The sequence below is a fragment of the Pristiophorus japonicus genome, chromosome 19, assembly GCF_044704955.1.
Source record: "Pristiophorus japonicus isolate sPriJap1 chromosome 19, sPriJap1.hap1, whole genome shotgun sequence".
NCBI classification, from domain to species: Eukaryota; Metazoa; Chordata; class Chondrichthyes; family Pristiophoridae; genus Pristiophorus; species Pristiophorus japonicus.
Window position 1 is genome coordinate 23,013,304 of NC_091995.1, and position 14,988 is coordinate 23,028,291.

At 40.4% G+C, this 14,988-nt stretch overlaps 1 long non-coding RNA gene across 3 annotated transcripts in view; it reads right to left on the reverse strand.

Annotated features, from left to right (window-relative positions):
- Nucleotides 1-6,028: 6,028 nt before the first annotated feature.
- The window catches only part of LOC139230393 (uncharacterized), a 32,300-nt gene continuing 23,340 nt past the window's right edge, over nt 6,029-14,988 (reverse strand). For 2 of the 3 annotated variants that reach the window (XR_011587915.1, XR_011587913.1), the window contains exons 3-4: nt 8,263-8,401; nt 6,029-6,742 (exon numbers count right to left, since the gene is read on the reverse strand). This is a non-coding gene — a long non-coding RNA (uncharacterized lncRNA). The remainder of the gene's footprint in view (nt 6,743-8,262; nt 8,402-14,988) is intronic. The other variant, XR_011587914.1, reaches the window with a different exon arrangement.

Consider the following 14,988-nt stretch of genomic DNA (forward strand, 5'->3'; position numbering starts at 1 on the left):
ATATAATTCTATGAAAAGGATTTGTAAGAATTATAATTATTTTTGCATTCATTTATATCTATTTGTAGTTTATTAAAATGTCACAGGGGGGTGTATTTTCTGCCTGCAAAAACTAACTGCTAGAGCTACGTTTATTCAAACATTTTATTGATAACTATTCTGTAATCAATTTTTACCTTCATATTTATACTCCAAACATGTATGCAAGTTTTATACGTTGTAATTATACTGTCCCAGCTGTGGTGGTGCAGCCGCACTTCAGTTTTGCTTCTTTCAGCTCCTCAGCTTGTAGTTGGAGCAAGTTTTCCAATTGCCACAATAAAACGATAATATCAATGAATATAAAAATAAGTTCAGAATGTGAGATTTTAACATAGGTATTGAATTTCATCTGTGGATTCCAGTCCCATTATATCTTGCTCTCTAAACTCGCTTCTCCTGGTGACTACACTCTTTTGTGATTCTCACTATGCAGTACCACTGATGATCGACCAGTATTGTAACAATGATTGTCTGTTCCAGTTTTGAGAGTAAGAATTTGACTTAAAAGTCATAGTGTTACAGAAGGCACACATACTTCGATGATTTCATGCTTTAAGACTGGACATGGAACTTTAAATAAACCATGCAGATCAGGAATTAGCGGTTTTACAGGCATGATGAGAACTATATAATTCTTCTGCAGTGGTAGGGCGCTGCAATTGGTCCATTTTCCAGGATAAATGGATATATATACTCTAAAGTGAAAATAATGACATCACAGTGATGTTCCAATGACAGAAAACTTCTGTACATTCCATGTCCAAATATCAGCTTGGGCACGATTCGAAAGTGATTGCATAGCAACAAATAATACACGTTATAGACTCTGACGTGCTGGTATCTTGTGTAATGCAACTTCTATCCATTATTCCCATACAGTGGTATGACATATAATTCTCAAATAGATTCGGATCGGCTTCAAAACACATATATATTAATCACATGTGCACCAAGGAATTTTTCTTCAGGTTGTTTACCACTAAGTTGCATTACACAAGATACTACAAGACAGAGCTTATAACATGTATTATTCGTTGCGATGCAATCACTTTCGAATCTTGCCCAAACTGATATTTGGACATGGAATATACAGAAGTTTTCTGCCATGAAGAAAGTCACAAAAAACCTTCCAGAAATAATGGGGACCGAGGGTCGAGTGAGAAGGAGGAACTGAAGGAAATCCTTATTAGGCGGGAAATTGTGTTAGGGAAATTGATTGGATTGAAGGCCGCTGAATCCCCGGGGCCTGATAGTCTGCAACCCAGAGTATTTAAGGAAGTGGCCTGAGAAATAATGGATGCATTGGTGATCATTTTCCAACAGTCTATCGACTCTGGATCAGTTCCTATGGAGGGTAGCTAATGTAACACCACTTTTTAAGAAAGGAGGGAGAGAGAAAACGGGTAATTATAGACTGGTTAGTCTGACATCAGTAGTGGGGAAAATGTTGGAATAAATTATTAAAAATGAAATAGCAGCGCATTTGGAAAGCAGTGACAGGATCGCTCCAAGCCAGCATGGATTTATGAAAGGGAAATGATGGTTGATAAATCTTCGAGAATTGTTTGAGGATGTAACTGGAGGTGTGGACAGGGGAGAACCAATGGATGTGGTGTATTTGGACTTTCAAAAGGCTTTGACAAGGACCCACACAAGAGATTGGTGTGCAAAATTAAAGCACATGGTATTGGGGTTAATGTACTGACGTGGATAGAGAACTGGTTGGCAGGCAGGAAGAGGAGAGTCAGGATAAATGGGCCCTTTTCAGAATGGCAGGCAGTAATTAGTGGGGGGCTGCAGGGCTCAGTGCTGTGACCCCAGCTCTTTACAATATACATTAATGATTTAGATGAAGGAATTGAGTGCAATATGTCTAAGTATGCAGATTAAACCAAGCTGGGTGGCGGTGTGAGCTGTGAGGGGGATACTAAGAGGCTGCAGGGTGACTTGGACATGGTGGGTAGAAACATAGAAACATAGGAAATAGATGCCATTCGGCCCTTCGAGCCTGCACCGCCATTCAATGAGTTCATTGCTGAACATGCAACTTCAGTACCCCATTCCTGCTTTCTCGCCATACCCCTTGATCTCCTTAATAGTAAGGAGTACATCTAACTCCTTTTTGAATATATTTAGTGAATTGGCCTCAACAACTTTCTGTGGTAGAGAATTCCACAGGTTCACCACTCTCTGGGTGAAGACGTTTCTCCTCATCTCGGTCTTAAATGGCTTACCCCTTATCCTTAGACTGTAACCCCTGGTTCTGGACTTCCCCAACATTGAGAACATTCTTCCTGCATCTAATCTGGCTAAACCCGTCAGAATTTTTAATGTTTCTATGAGATCCCCTCTCATTCTTCTGAACTCCAGTGAATACAAGCCCAGTTGATCCAGTCTTTCTTGATATGTCAATCCCGCCATCCTGGGAATCAGTCTGTTGAATCTTCGTTGCACTCCCTCAATAGAAAGAATGTCCTTCCTCAAGTTAGGAAACCAAAACTGCACACAATACTCCAGGTGTGGCCTCAGCAAGATCCTGTACAACTGTAATAACACCTCCCTGCCCCTGTACTCAAATCCCCTCGCTATGAAGGCCAACATGCCATTTGCTTTCTTAACCGCCTGCTGTACCTGCATGCCAACCTTCAATGACTGATGTACCATGACACCCAAGTCTCGTTGCACCTCCCCTTTTCCTAATCTGTCAACATTCAGATAATAGTCTGTCTCTCTGTTTTTACCACCAAAGTGGATAACCTCACATTTATCCACATTATACTTCATCTACCATGCATTTGCCCACTCACCTAACCTATCCAAGTCACTCTGCAGCCTCATAGCATCCTCCTCGCAGCTCACACTGCCACCTAACTTAGTGTTATCCGCAAATTTGGAGATACTACATTTAATCCCCTCATCTAAATCATTAATGTACAATGTAAACAGCTGGGGCCCCAGCACAGAACCTTGCGGTACCCCATTAGTCACTGCCTGCCATTCTGAAAAGTGCCCATTTACTACTACTCTTTGCTTCCTGTCTGCCAACGAGTTCTCAATCCTCGTCAGCACACTACCCCCAATCCCATGTGCTTTAACTTTGCACATTAATCTCTTGTGTGGGACCTTGTCGAAAGCCTTCTGAAAGTCCAAAAAACACCACATCAACTGGTTCTCCCTTGTCCACTCTACTGGAAACATCCTTAGAAAATCCCAGAAGATTTGTCAAGCATAATTTCCCTTTCACAAATCCATGCTGACTTGGACCTATCATGTCACCTCTTTCCAAATGCACTGCTATGACATCCTTAATAATTGATTCCATCATTTTACCCGCTACCGATGTCAGGCTGACCGGTCTGTAATTCCATGTTTTCTCTCTCCCTCCTTTTTTAAAAAGTGGGGTTACATTGGCTACCCTCCACTCCATAGGAACTGATCCAGACTCTATGGAATGTTGGAAAATGACTGTCAATGCATCCGCTATTTCCAAGGCAACCTCCTTAATACTCTGGGATGCAGTGCATCAGGCCCTGGGGATTTATCGGCCTTCAATCCCATCAATTTCCCCAACACAATTTCCTGACTAATAAGGATTTCCCTCAGTTCCTCCTTCCTACTAGACTCTCTAACCCCTTTTATATCCGGAAGGTTGTTTACGTCATCCTTAGTGAATACCGAACCAAAGTACTTGTTCAATTGGTCTGCCATTTCTTTGTTCCCCGTTATGACTTCCCCTGATTCTGACTTCAGGGGACCTACGTTTGTCTTTACTAACCTCTTTCTCTTTACATATCTATAGAAGCTTTTGCAGTCCGTCTTAATGTTCCCTGCAAGCTTCCTCTCGTACTCTATTTTCCCTTCCCTAATCAAACCCTTTGTCCTCCTCTGCTGAGTTCTAAATTTCTCCCAGTCCCCGGTAGGCAAACACATGGCAGATGCAGTATAATATGGACAAATGTGAGGTTATCCACTTTGGGGGCAAAAACACGAAGGCAGAATATTATCTGAATTATGGCAGATTAGGAAAAGGGGACGTGCAACGAGACCTGGGTGCCATGGCACATCAGTCATTGAAAGTTGGCATGCAGGTACGGCAGGCGGTCAAGAAGGCAAATGGTATGATGGCCTTCATAGCTTGGCGATATGAGTATCGGTGCAGGGAGGTCTTACTGTAATTGAACAGGGCCTTAGTGAGGCCTCACTGGAATATTGTGTTGGTCTCCTAATCTGAGGAAGGTAATTCTTGCTATTGAGGGAGTGCAACAACAGTTCACCAGACTGAGTCCCGGGATGGCAGGACTGACATATGAGGAGAGACTGGACCGACTGGGCCTGTATTCACTAGAGTTTATAAGGATGAGAGGGGATTTCATAGAAACATGTCAAATTCTAACGGGACTGGACAGGTTAGAACCAGGAAGAATGTTCCTGATGTTGGGGAAGTCCAGAACCAGAGGACATAGTCTCAGGATAAGGGGTAAGTCATTTAGGACTGAGATGAGGAGAAACTTCTTCACTCAGAGAGTCGTTAACCTGTGGAATTCCCTACCGCAGAGAGTTGTTGATGCCAGTTCATTGGATATATTTAAGTAGGAGTTAGCTATGGCCCTTACAGCTAAATGGATCAAGGGATATGGAGATAAAGCAGAAAAGGGGTACTGAGTGACTGATGAGCCATGATCTTATTGAATGGTGGTGCAGGCTCGAAGGGCGGAATGGCCTACTCCTGCACCTATTTTCTATGTTTCTAAGTCTACAACATTTCATTGATCTGCATGTCTCAAACTGTGATTGCGCCATCTTGCTAGTATTTCCAGTGGACCCTGTGGCAGAGCAAGCTTGATATGGACACGCAGTTGGTCTAACCACTTTTTTAGTCTCTAAGTCTGCTTTCCCTTTATCTGGAGCCTCGCTTTGCCAATCCACATTATTATATCCATGTCTGTAATAGGTCGAATACGAATACCGTTGATAAATATTTCTCTCCCGTGTTTAAGAGGCAATATCAGACATTTTCATTTCACTTTTCAGAAGTAGAAAACCTGAACGATGTTCTGAAAACCAGAGGTAAAGTGAATACAAAAAGTCATAGAAGCTTTGAAAATGCCTCCATTTCACATGTTCTTTTTTTTTTACTCAACCCGGAATGTTAACTCTGCTTTCTCTCCACAGATACTGCCTGACCCGCTGAGATTTCCAGCATTTTCTGTTTTTATTACAGATTCTAGCATCCGCAGTATTTTGCTTTTCTGTTTCTTTATCGACCTGGACTATCATGTCTATACTGGTGCTTTCCCACATATGTTACTCGATGTATAATGAAACTGGGGTAATTTCCAACATGCCAGTCAGGTGTAAAACTGTTGTGCTGGATCGGCAGCTCGTTTTATAATCTGTCTAATCTTCATTTTCATCTATTTAAATGGGACTGAAATCTTTCCAGTTTCCATCAGGGGCGGCTGATTCACAAGACCATTTGTATGTTTAGAGACAAAGTTAACAATCTACCTTATTGTTGCTGGCTCTTGGTATCCTTAATATTCATCTTATACGTAGCTATCTCGAATGCATTTTATAATTTGCTGCAACATGGTTTTTGACACGGGATACTGCATTCTAAATGCACTCGGTGTAAAGGCATGTTTTCCGAAATTCCCTTTGTTTCTTCTTTGTAATTGTGAGACAGTATTCAACCCTCCGTGTGTTCTCGCCAATCATTGGAAACAATCCAATACTATTTACATTGTGTAAGTTTCATTATTGTAATTGCCTCTGTTATGAACCCCCCCTAACTTTATAAGATCCAGTGATCCAGTGGGCAACAAAACTAACGAAGAGGACCCAAATAAGAATACAGAATAAATCACATTTAGTATATTTAACAGTAAAACACAACAAGCGACGATTCTTGGTTTATACCATTCTAGAAATCGAACAACTGAGAACAAGTTTGAAAGAGACAAGTGAGCAAAAAAAAAAATGCCTGTTTTAATTGCATTCAGTATTTTTGTCATAAGGGTTCAACTGTCCTTCGAGACTTTCTTGTTTACTTATTCACGATATTTAATACATTCATTTAAACTGTGTAGCAAAGTTAACATTGCAGAGTAGTCACACTACCTCTCCTGTGTTGGTTGGCATGGTCGTTGATATTTAATTGTACTGTGGTGGGCACCATTTACATAGATGAACCGCCAACTTGACTTTTCAAAATCTCCTTTGCTGTAATCAAAGAATGTTGGCAATTTTTCTGACTCTGCTGAAACTGTTCATTATACTACACTGGCCTAATGTGCACTAAGTCACTGGCCTCAATTCGGAAACAGTATGAGATTGAAATTAATTCATCAAACTAGACTTACGGCCAAGGAATTAACTTTGGTAAATCACTTTGGAATTCCATACCCAGCAATGAAAGAAAATAGGCAGTGATCCTGGATGCTAATGCTGACTGTTTTCTTCAAGTCAGAATCATTCTCGTTCACATATGTGCAATGGGCAAACATCACCACGGTATAACGGCTTTCACAAACACACAGTGAATTTCCACTGGCAGAAATAGATTTATACATGGTGCTTTTTTCATAGTTCATGCGCGAATGATTACTGCAGACTCAGTGGGATGAATTCACACTTCAAGCGCCAGGTCGAAGGCACGTGGAAGCCTATTAACCACCCTTTTACAGGCCCCCGGGTTTGCCTGTGTACAACGGAAACAAAAAACAGACCAGGTTAAAACAGGGTGTCCGATCCGATGTCGTCCTTTTTCTGTTGGGTGGTAAAGGTGAAAATATATCAGAATGTTTTGATTGACTTCCCACTCATGCTGTCTGCAAAATGGTAATACAAAAACTTCCGAGTGATATCAAGAAGAAAACAGAAAGTTTTTACTTTACAATTATACAAGTATAAATAGGGTGGTAACGAGTAATGTGGACCATTCAAAAAGATGGGGCTTATATTGCAAATGAAAATAAGGAAATAATAGACTCATTGTGTAATTACTTTGTGTCAGACTGCACCTAAAGAAAGAGGATAATATATCTGAAATTGCAGGGAAATTAATGATGAATGCGCGATCACATGAAAATTAAAACAAGCAGAAAAATGTTATTGATAAAAAAAAGGCACTGAAGACTGTCAAATCTGAGGAATCCAATTGTTTCCACGTCACGCCTTTAAAGGAAGTACTTGCAAACATTGCAGATTCTTTAGCCATAATCTTTCAAAGCTCTCCCGATTCAGGAGAGTTCCTTCAGATTGGAATACTTCAGAAATAACTCCATTATTTATGAAAGGTACGAGAGAGCAAACATAAATTATAGACCTGTTAGGCCAACATCTGTTATGGGGTAGATAGTCGTAGCTGCAATTCAGGACAAAGTGACTGAGCACTTCGAGAAATTAGAGATGAGTAGAGAGAGCCAACATAGATTTGTAACGAACCCACGTGTTTTTTTTAAGATAGTGGCTAAAGTAGTAGAGGAGTGTGTGATTTAGCTTATGTGGAATTCATGGAGGAGTTCGATATGGTTCTACATAAGTGGCATATTACAAGCACTGATGTGAGACCGCCCATTTATGCACCATTGCTCCAAGACAAATTTCTATGGACTACAAAAGCAGATTAATGTTTAACTTGAACAAAATGGTACTTGGATCACAATTAAATTATTGTATATTATTTTGAGAGCCAGGTATTTGAGAGATACAAAAAACAACAGAAACAAAGGACCTGAGATTAACCACGATACTGGAATGGGTGGGACGTTTGACTTGTGTAAGTGGAAATCTATCTTGACCGGTAGCGCCAAATAGGTGACAGCGAATCAGCTTTCAATTTTACACTGCATCCAATTTCGTTTTCCAATGACTTCTTAAGAAAATAAAATGGTAAAAAAATCACCAGCGCAGATTCATGAACAAAATCGACTGCAACCATAATTTATACTCTCTAATTATATGGAAAAGACAGAGTGATACGGTGCCATTCCATGTGCACAAATGTGAATTTAGTGAGAAGCTCCAATGTATATTTTTTATTTTAAGTGGGGGTAAGTTTAACCAGGGGATATGATGGAATGGCGCTCATTGCTCCACATAGTTCCAAGTTAATAAATTGGAATCTTATCATCCACAACTTATGCAGCTTTCTGTAATCTATCATTTATGTTATAAACATGACAATCTATTTGTATAAACTGCAATCATCAGTATTACCTAGATTATTCTGACCCCACATGTTGAAACCTTTCACCGATTCGTTTGATTAATCCAATAATGTGTCACAATGGCTGTCAATTGATGTCTGAATCCTATTTTTGCTGCGCAGAAGAAGATTTCTATGAGAAAGAAAGGGCTAAGTGCATAAAAAGAACCATTACTAATATGATCAATTGGAACTACTTTCAGCTCATATATTTTCTCTATCACTTATTTACGTTAGTCTGATACATGTAAATAGTAATGTAACTTTGCATTCTCATTTATCCAGCTTGCTAAACTCTTTCTTTCTTTCTTTCCTTCTTTTTTTCCATGTGCCAGTCTTTTTAACACGTGCTGTATATTTACTTTCTTTTAAGCATCAATAGCCTGAAAATATAGCCTTTTCTCAATGCTGCTCTTCTTATGAGTAATTTAGACAGTTGTCACCCCATGCACTTTAGATGTATTTATGTCAAACGCAGTAACCAACATTTTTCGCATTACATTATCAACACAGTCTTGCTCTCTTGACACCTGAAATCATTTTAATTAGGGCAAGTACTTCAGGCAAATTTACTTGTCTTCAAGCTAATATAGCTAGCTGAAATTGAAGGAAACGTAAAAATATGCGAGATAAGTAAAACTCAGGCTAAAAATAAAGTATAGATGGAACACAACGGGAGTGGCAGGCGGTTCTCCAGCAAGTAGCGCAGATTATCCTGCAATAAATTGAGTATACGTTTCGCATACTGTAAGCAATTTCGCCCTATTACTGGAAAAAATTGCCCATTAAAGACATTCATAGAATCATAGAATCGTAGAAATTTACAGCATGGTAGGAGGCCAGTTTGGCCCATCGTGTCTGCACCACCAAGCAAGATTGTCCAGCCTAATCCCATTTTCTAGTTCTTGGTCCGTAGCCCTGTGGATTACGGTACTTTAAGTGTACATCCAAATATTTTTTAAATGAGGTGAGAGTTTCTGTCTCTACCACTCTTTCAGCCAGTGAGTTCCAGAGATCCACCAACCTCTGGGTGAAGACATTTCCCCTCATATCTTCTCCACACCTCCCCAATTACTTTGATTCTATGCCCCCTGGTTGTTGACCCCTCTGCCAAGGGAACCCGGTCCTTCCTATCCACTCTATCCAGGTCCCTCATAATGATTTACACCTCAATCAAGTCTTCCTGATGTTGGGTGGTTGTGCTACAAGGGCGGGATTGCATAGGCTGTCTATTATACACCTTGCTTGATGTTCTATGGAAGCCAATGATACTCAATATCAGGCGCAACATACAACAGTCGGTCATATCGATACCACCCGCTTTACCTGGCTGTCCAAGACAGATTTCTAGCCGAAGATGTTTTGCTCAGGTTTCAAGAAATAAGACGCTCACTTTACTGTTGCGAAAGGTTGAACAAATTTCAGGACTAATGAAAGTAGCTCCTGTGCTTATAGATAAGTGTAACGCCTCTGATATCTGTGTCAGAATTTCAGGTAGGCCTGCACCAGCAGTGAGAAATTGCATTCACCGAGATTCCTTTTGAAAATTAGGGTAAAGGCTTAACATCGCTAAAATAATCCTGTTCCTGTATTCACTACTATAAAATAGTGAACTTAAAATAATAATATTGAGACTCAATTTTATTAACACGATGCTTCACGTTTGTTTTTCAGAACTGAATAACATGACACAAGCTTTGCAAAAGACACGTAAGGAAAAGTGTTGCTGAACTTCATGAATACCTAAACGTAAAATAATAGTCAATGGCGGTGCAGTTTTCGAATACAGCAAAATTCTCCCTGATCTGAACCCAACGAAATATCTATCTACACTGTTTGATCGTGTTTTATTCTATTTGAATAATCTTTTTCAAAATCGACAAGTTAAGCTTTAAGATTTAGGCAAATTATGCAAATTATCAACTTCGTGTTGGTCAGGGTATCAACTCAGCATAAATGGAACACAACGGGAGTGGCAGGCGGTTCTCCAGCAAGTAGCGCAGAGTATCCTGCAATAAATTGCGTATACGTTTCTCATACTGTAAGCAATTTCGCCCTATTAATGGAAAAAATTGCCCATTGAAGACATTCATAGAATCATAGAATCGTAGAAATTTACAGCATGGTCGGAGGCCAGTTTGGCCCATCGTGTCTGCACCAGCCAAGCAAGATTGTCCAGCCTAATCCCACTTTCTAGTTCTTGGTCCGTAGCCCTGTGGGTTACGGTACTTTAAGTGCACATCCAAATATTTTTTATCCAAATAGTTCACCTGATTTTTATTTTTATTTAATTTATGCTAACGAACTAGTGCATTTTTGGATGGTTTATATACTGTTGTCCTTTCCTCAATAGAGGAAAGCCTGAAACACGGAGAGAAAGGTAAATGTTCAAACCATATTACAATTTGCAAGTTTAAACATTAAATTGCATTGTTGTTACTTAAGTATTGTTCTATAAAATGATTCTCGTTTACTATGGAACTGGCGCTTACAGACAACATTTGGTGCAATCCCATGCTTCTCTCCCTCTCACAAACATACACTGTCCTTTCGGTCTATATCTTTCTGCGGTTTTGTTTTCATTCTCTGTCTATTTAATTACATTGCTCTATCTTTCTGTGGTTTTTCACACCTCCATTTCAGTGTTTGTTTGTAAGTCTCCGCTTCTTACAGCTAACAAATAAGAATTGTTTTGGAAGATGCATATCTGTTACTCGTGTGGAAACTTTTAGAAGCAGCTTATACAATGGTTGCTGCATGGATATATTTCAGTTACTGACCCGAATTATAACGGTTGCTTAGTTTAGAATTTTAATTCGGGACAGTAGTCACACGAGAAGATTTTCTGGCAGGCAGACGCTACTTCTAATCGCCATTATGGAAATAAAAAATTACATTTTAACGTTCACAATGATCGTGTATGGAACAGCCTCCCCTCTGCTAACAGTTTAAAGGAAATATTCAAAGCTCGACTGTCACTGATTCAGATTATCCCTTAGTTACTATGAATCCTCACATATTTTACTACATTCAAGTGCTTGCAATATCAAAAATATATTATTCATAATTATGATTGTGCTCTGTCCTGTAAGCGTAAGTTATAAAGGTAAACAACATGCATCAATGCACAAAATTAGTTTTCCTTCGATTTCCAGCTCAGTTAGATGAAAATTGTTGTACTATTTTCCTTAATGATAGCATACACTTCCTATATCCGCCAGATGATGGACAATATCGTGTTTTCAATTTGCTTTTGCTTGGAAATAATTTTGTTAAAAGTCAAAATTAACGATCCAATACGGGGAATCACCTACTGCAAGAAAGACATGAAATGATTACAAAATATGCATTGCCGTTTATCATACGATCGTTCATTAGAATAGGTATTGATGTTCCCATGGTAAATTATTCATCAAAACGGACAACAATCTTTAGCTGTTGAACACAATGGACAATATATGATGTAAGCTTATAACAATGCAATATTTACAGACGTTGTGAAGACACGAAGAAGTATTGCTTCACAATCATCCGGTAAGGCATTGACCTATCTGTATTATACAATCTGATTTCGTTGCTGGGAAGCATCGTCCAGTTATGCCAAATCAATTACAATAGAATTAATACACAGCCTGGCTGTCCACCAATTGCTAAAGTTGTGTTTATTTTGGTGAATGGGTCTAAACTAGCACTGAATTGGTGCTGTGCTAATAAACAACTCCTGTTTGAAAGTCTAGCTTTGGTACGCAATTTTAGTCCGAATTGCTAATTACCATAATTTCAATTTGCCGGCAGGAGATAAATCAGACAAGCTGCAGATTTTTCACTCAAGTGCTGATTGGACTCAATTTTCATAGCTCCACGAACCCACTTCCACTGAAAATGTGGACAGTGCTGACTGGCACACAGTGGCAATTTTCAGGGTAGCTCAGGTACCGAAGTAAAGGGTGTACAGGTTCTCGGCCGCGGAACTGTAGGTCCTAGTTGAGGAGGTCTAGAGGAATGGGCCATCATCATCATAGGCAGTCCCTCAGAATCGAGGAAGACTTGCATCCTCTCTTAGAAGGAGTTCTTTGGTGGCTATACAGTCCAATATGAGAACCACAGTCTCTCTCACAGGTGGGTGGCATTCTGGTCTGTCGCTGCTGGGGTTATCCATGAGGGTCCTGACGTTTCAGGTCCAGAACTTCATGTTAGAGGAGTGGAAGATGCTTGTGCTGATTTTTTTTTAATGTAGGGTGGTCGTTGAACACTGGCTACCACACGGACTTAGCTGATCAAGGTCTTGTTCCAGTGCCAAGGGGTTCGAAGATGCCTGGAGACCAAGCACTGCTATATGGGCCTCATTGCCGAAGGCGAGGTGTTGGCCGCAGGCTTGGCGCTGGGTAGCGCCCTTGATGGTAGATAGTCGAAGGCTTGGTTGGGAGCAGGCATTGGGGGGGTCAGTGGTGCACTGGGGTTCAGAATACCCTTGCTCTTGGCGACTCCTATAAGGTGTCTAATAATGTAGCGTAGTATAGCATGCACTATTTAATGAAGTCCTCAAAAAATTTTCAGAATAAATATTGATAAAGTATGGTGAAGTCTTGAAAAAGTGTCCCAGAAATCTCCGATCTGGTTTAAAAGCCCTCTTCAAATCTCCAGCAACAAATGAATGCTAAAATCGCTTTAATAGCGGCCAGAATTGCCCCGCTTTGTTGTTTATTTATTTAGTTATCATTTATGCAAATACTCCTTGTAACATGTCACTTGGGTTGTATCTTCTTTACGGGCAAGTAACAAAACTGCACAACGACTATCTTTCCTGGATAAATAAAATATCCCCAATCTGCTTATTATGGGTACATTGATCTCGTTGGTATTCTGTCACAAATGACTTAATGCTGGTATATTGTGAGTGCAAGGAAGTAATATACTGTGAAGCAGCTAGATACAAAACAGCCTGACCACACTACTTCGAGAATGTTACACAATCACCAACAGATGATCGAGAAATGCTTCGGGAAATGATAATACATGGAAAATCTTGCCAACAAAAATGAAAAGGAAAAAGTTATAGTATTCAGCTTCTTTGTAGCATTTGATACAAAGACGATTTTCCTGTTGATAAACTTCGGACACACTTTCATAGAAACATAGAAACATAGAAAATAGGTGCAGGAGTAGACCATTCGGCCCTTCTAGCCTGCACCGCCATTCAATGAGTTCATGGCTGAACATGCAACTTCAGTACCCCATTCCTGCTTTCTCGCCATACCCCTTGGTCTCCCTAGGAGTAAGGACTTCATCGAACTCCTTTTTGAATATATTTAGTGAAATGGCCTCAACAACTTTCTGTGGTAGAGAATTCCACAGGTTCACCACTCTCTGGGTGAAGAAGTTTCCCCTCATCTCGGTCTTAAATGGCTTACCCCTTATCCTTAGACTGTGACCCCTGGTTCTGGACTTCCCCAACATTGGGAACATTCTTCCTGCATCTAACCTGTCTAACCCCGTCAGAATTTTAAACATTTCTATGAGGTCCCCTCTTATTCTTCTGAACTCCAGTGAATACAAGCCCAGTTGATCCAGTCTTTCTTGATATGTCAGTCCCGCCATCCCAGGAATCAGTCTGGTGAACCTTCGTTGCACTCCCTCAATAGCAAGAATGTCCTTTCTCAGGTTAGGAGACCAAAACTGTACACAATACTCCAGGTGTGGCCTTACCAAGGCCCTGTGCAACTGTAGCAACACCTCCCTGCCCCTGTACTCAAATCCCCTCGCTATGAAGGCCAACATGCCATTTGATTTCTTAACCGCCTGCTGTACCTGCATGCCAACCTTCAATGACTGATGTACCATGACACACAGGTCTCTTTGCACCTCCCCTTTTCCTAATCTGTCACCATTCAGATAATAGTCTGTCTCTCTTTTTTTTAACCACCAAAGTGGATAACCTCACATTTATCCACATTATACTTCATCTGCCATGCATTTACCCACTCACCTAACCTATCCAAGTCGCTCTGCAGCCTCATAGCATCCTCATCGCAGCTCACACTGCCACCCAACTTAGTGTCATCCGCAAATTTGGAGATACTACATTTAATCCCCTCGTCTAAATCATTAATGTACAGTGTAAACAGCTGGGGCCCCAGCACAGAACCTTGCGGTACTCCACTAGTCACTGCCTGCCATTCTGAAAAGTCCCCATTTACTCCTACTCTTTGCTTCCTGTCTGACAACCAGTTCTCAGTCCATGTCAGCACACTACCCCCAATCCCATGTGCTTTAACTTTGCACATTAATCTCTTGTGTGGGACCTTGTCGAAAGCCTACTGAAAGTCCAAATATACCACATCAACTGGTTCTCCCTTGTCTACTCTACTGGAAACATCCTCAAACAATTCCAGAAGATTTGTCAAGCATGATTTCCCTTTCACAAATCCATGCTGACTTGTACCTATCATGTCACCTCTTTCCAAATGCACTGCTATGACATCCTTAATAATTGATTCCATCATTTTACCCACTACCGATGTCAGGCTGACCGGTCTATAATTCCCTGTTATCTCTCTCCCTCCTTTTTTAACCATATGGCAGGTAATCTATTTTGGCCAATTGCCTGACCTGCATCAAAACTGCCCTATTTTCACTCCAAATAATCTCAAACGAATGAAAATCAAGCGAATCGATACCGGACAGGCCAACTATCTGACCAGATGTTGTCCAGGTGTTACAGGTAAAAATCTACACCG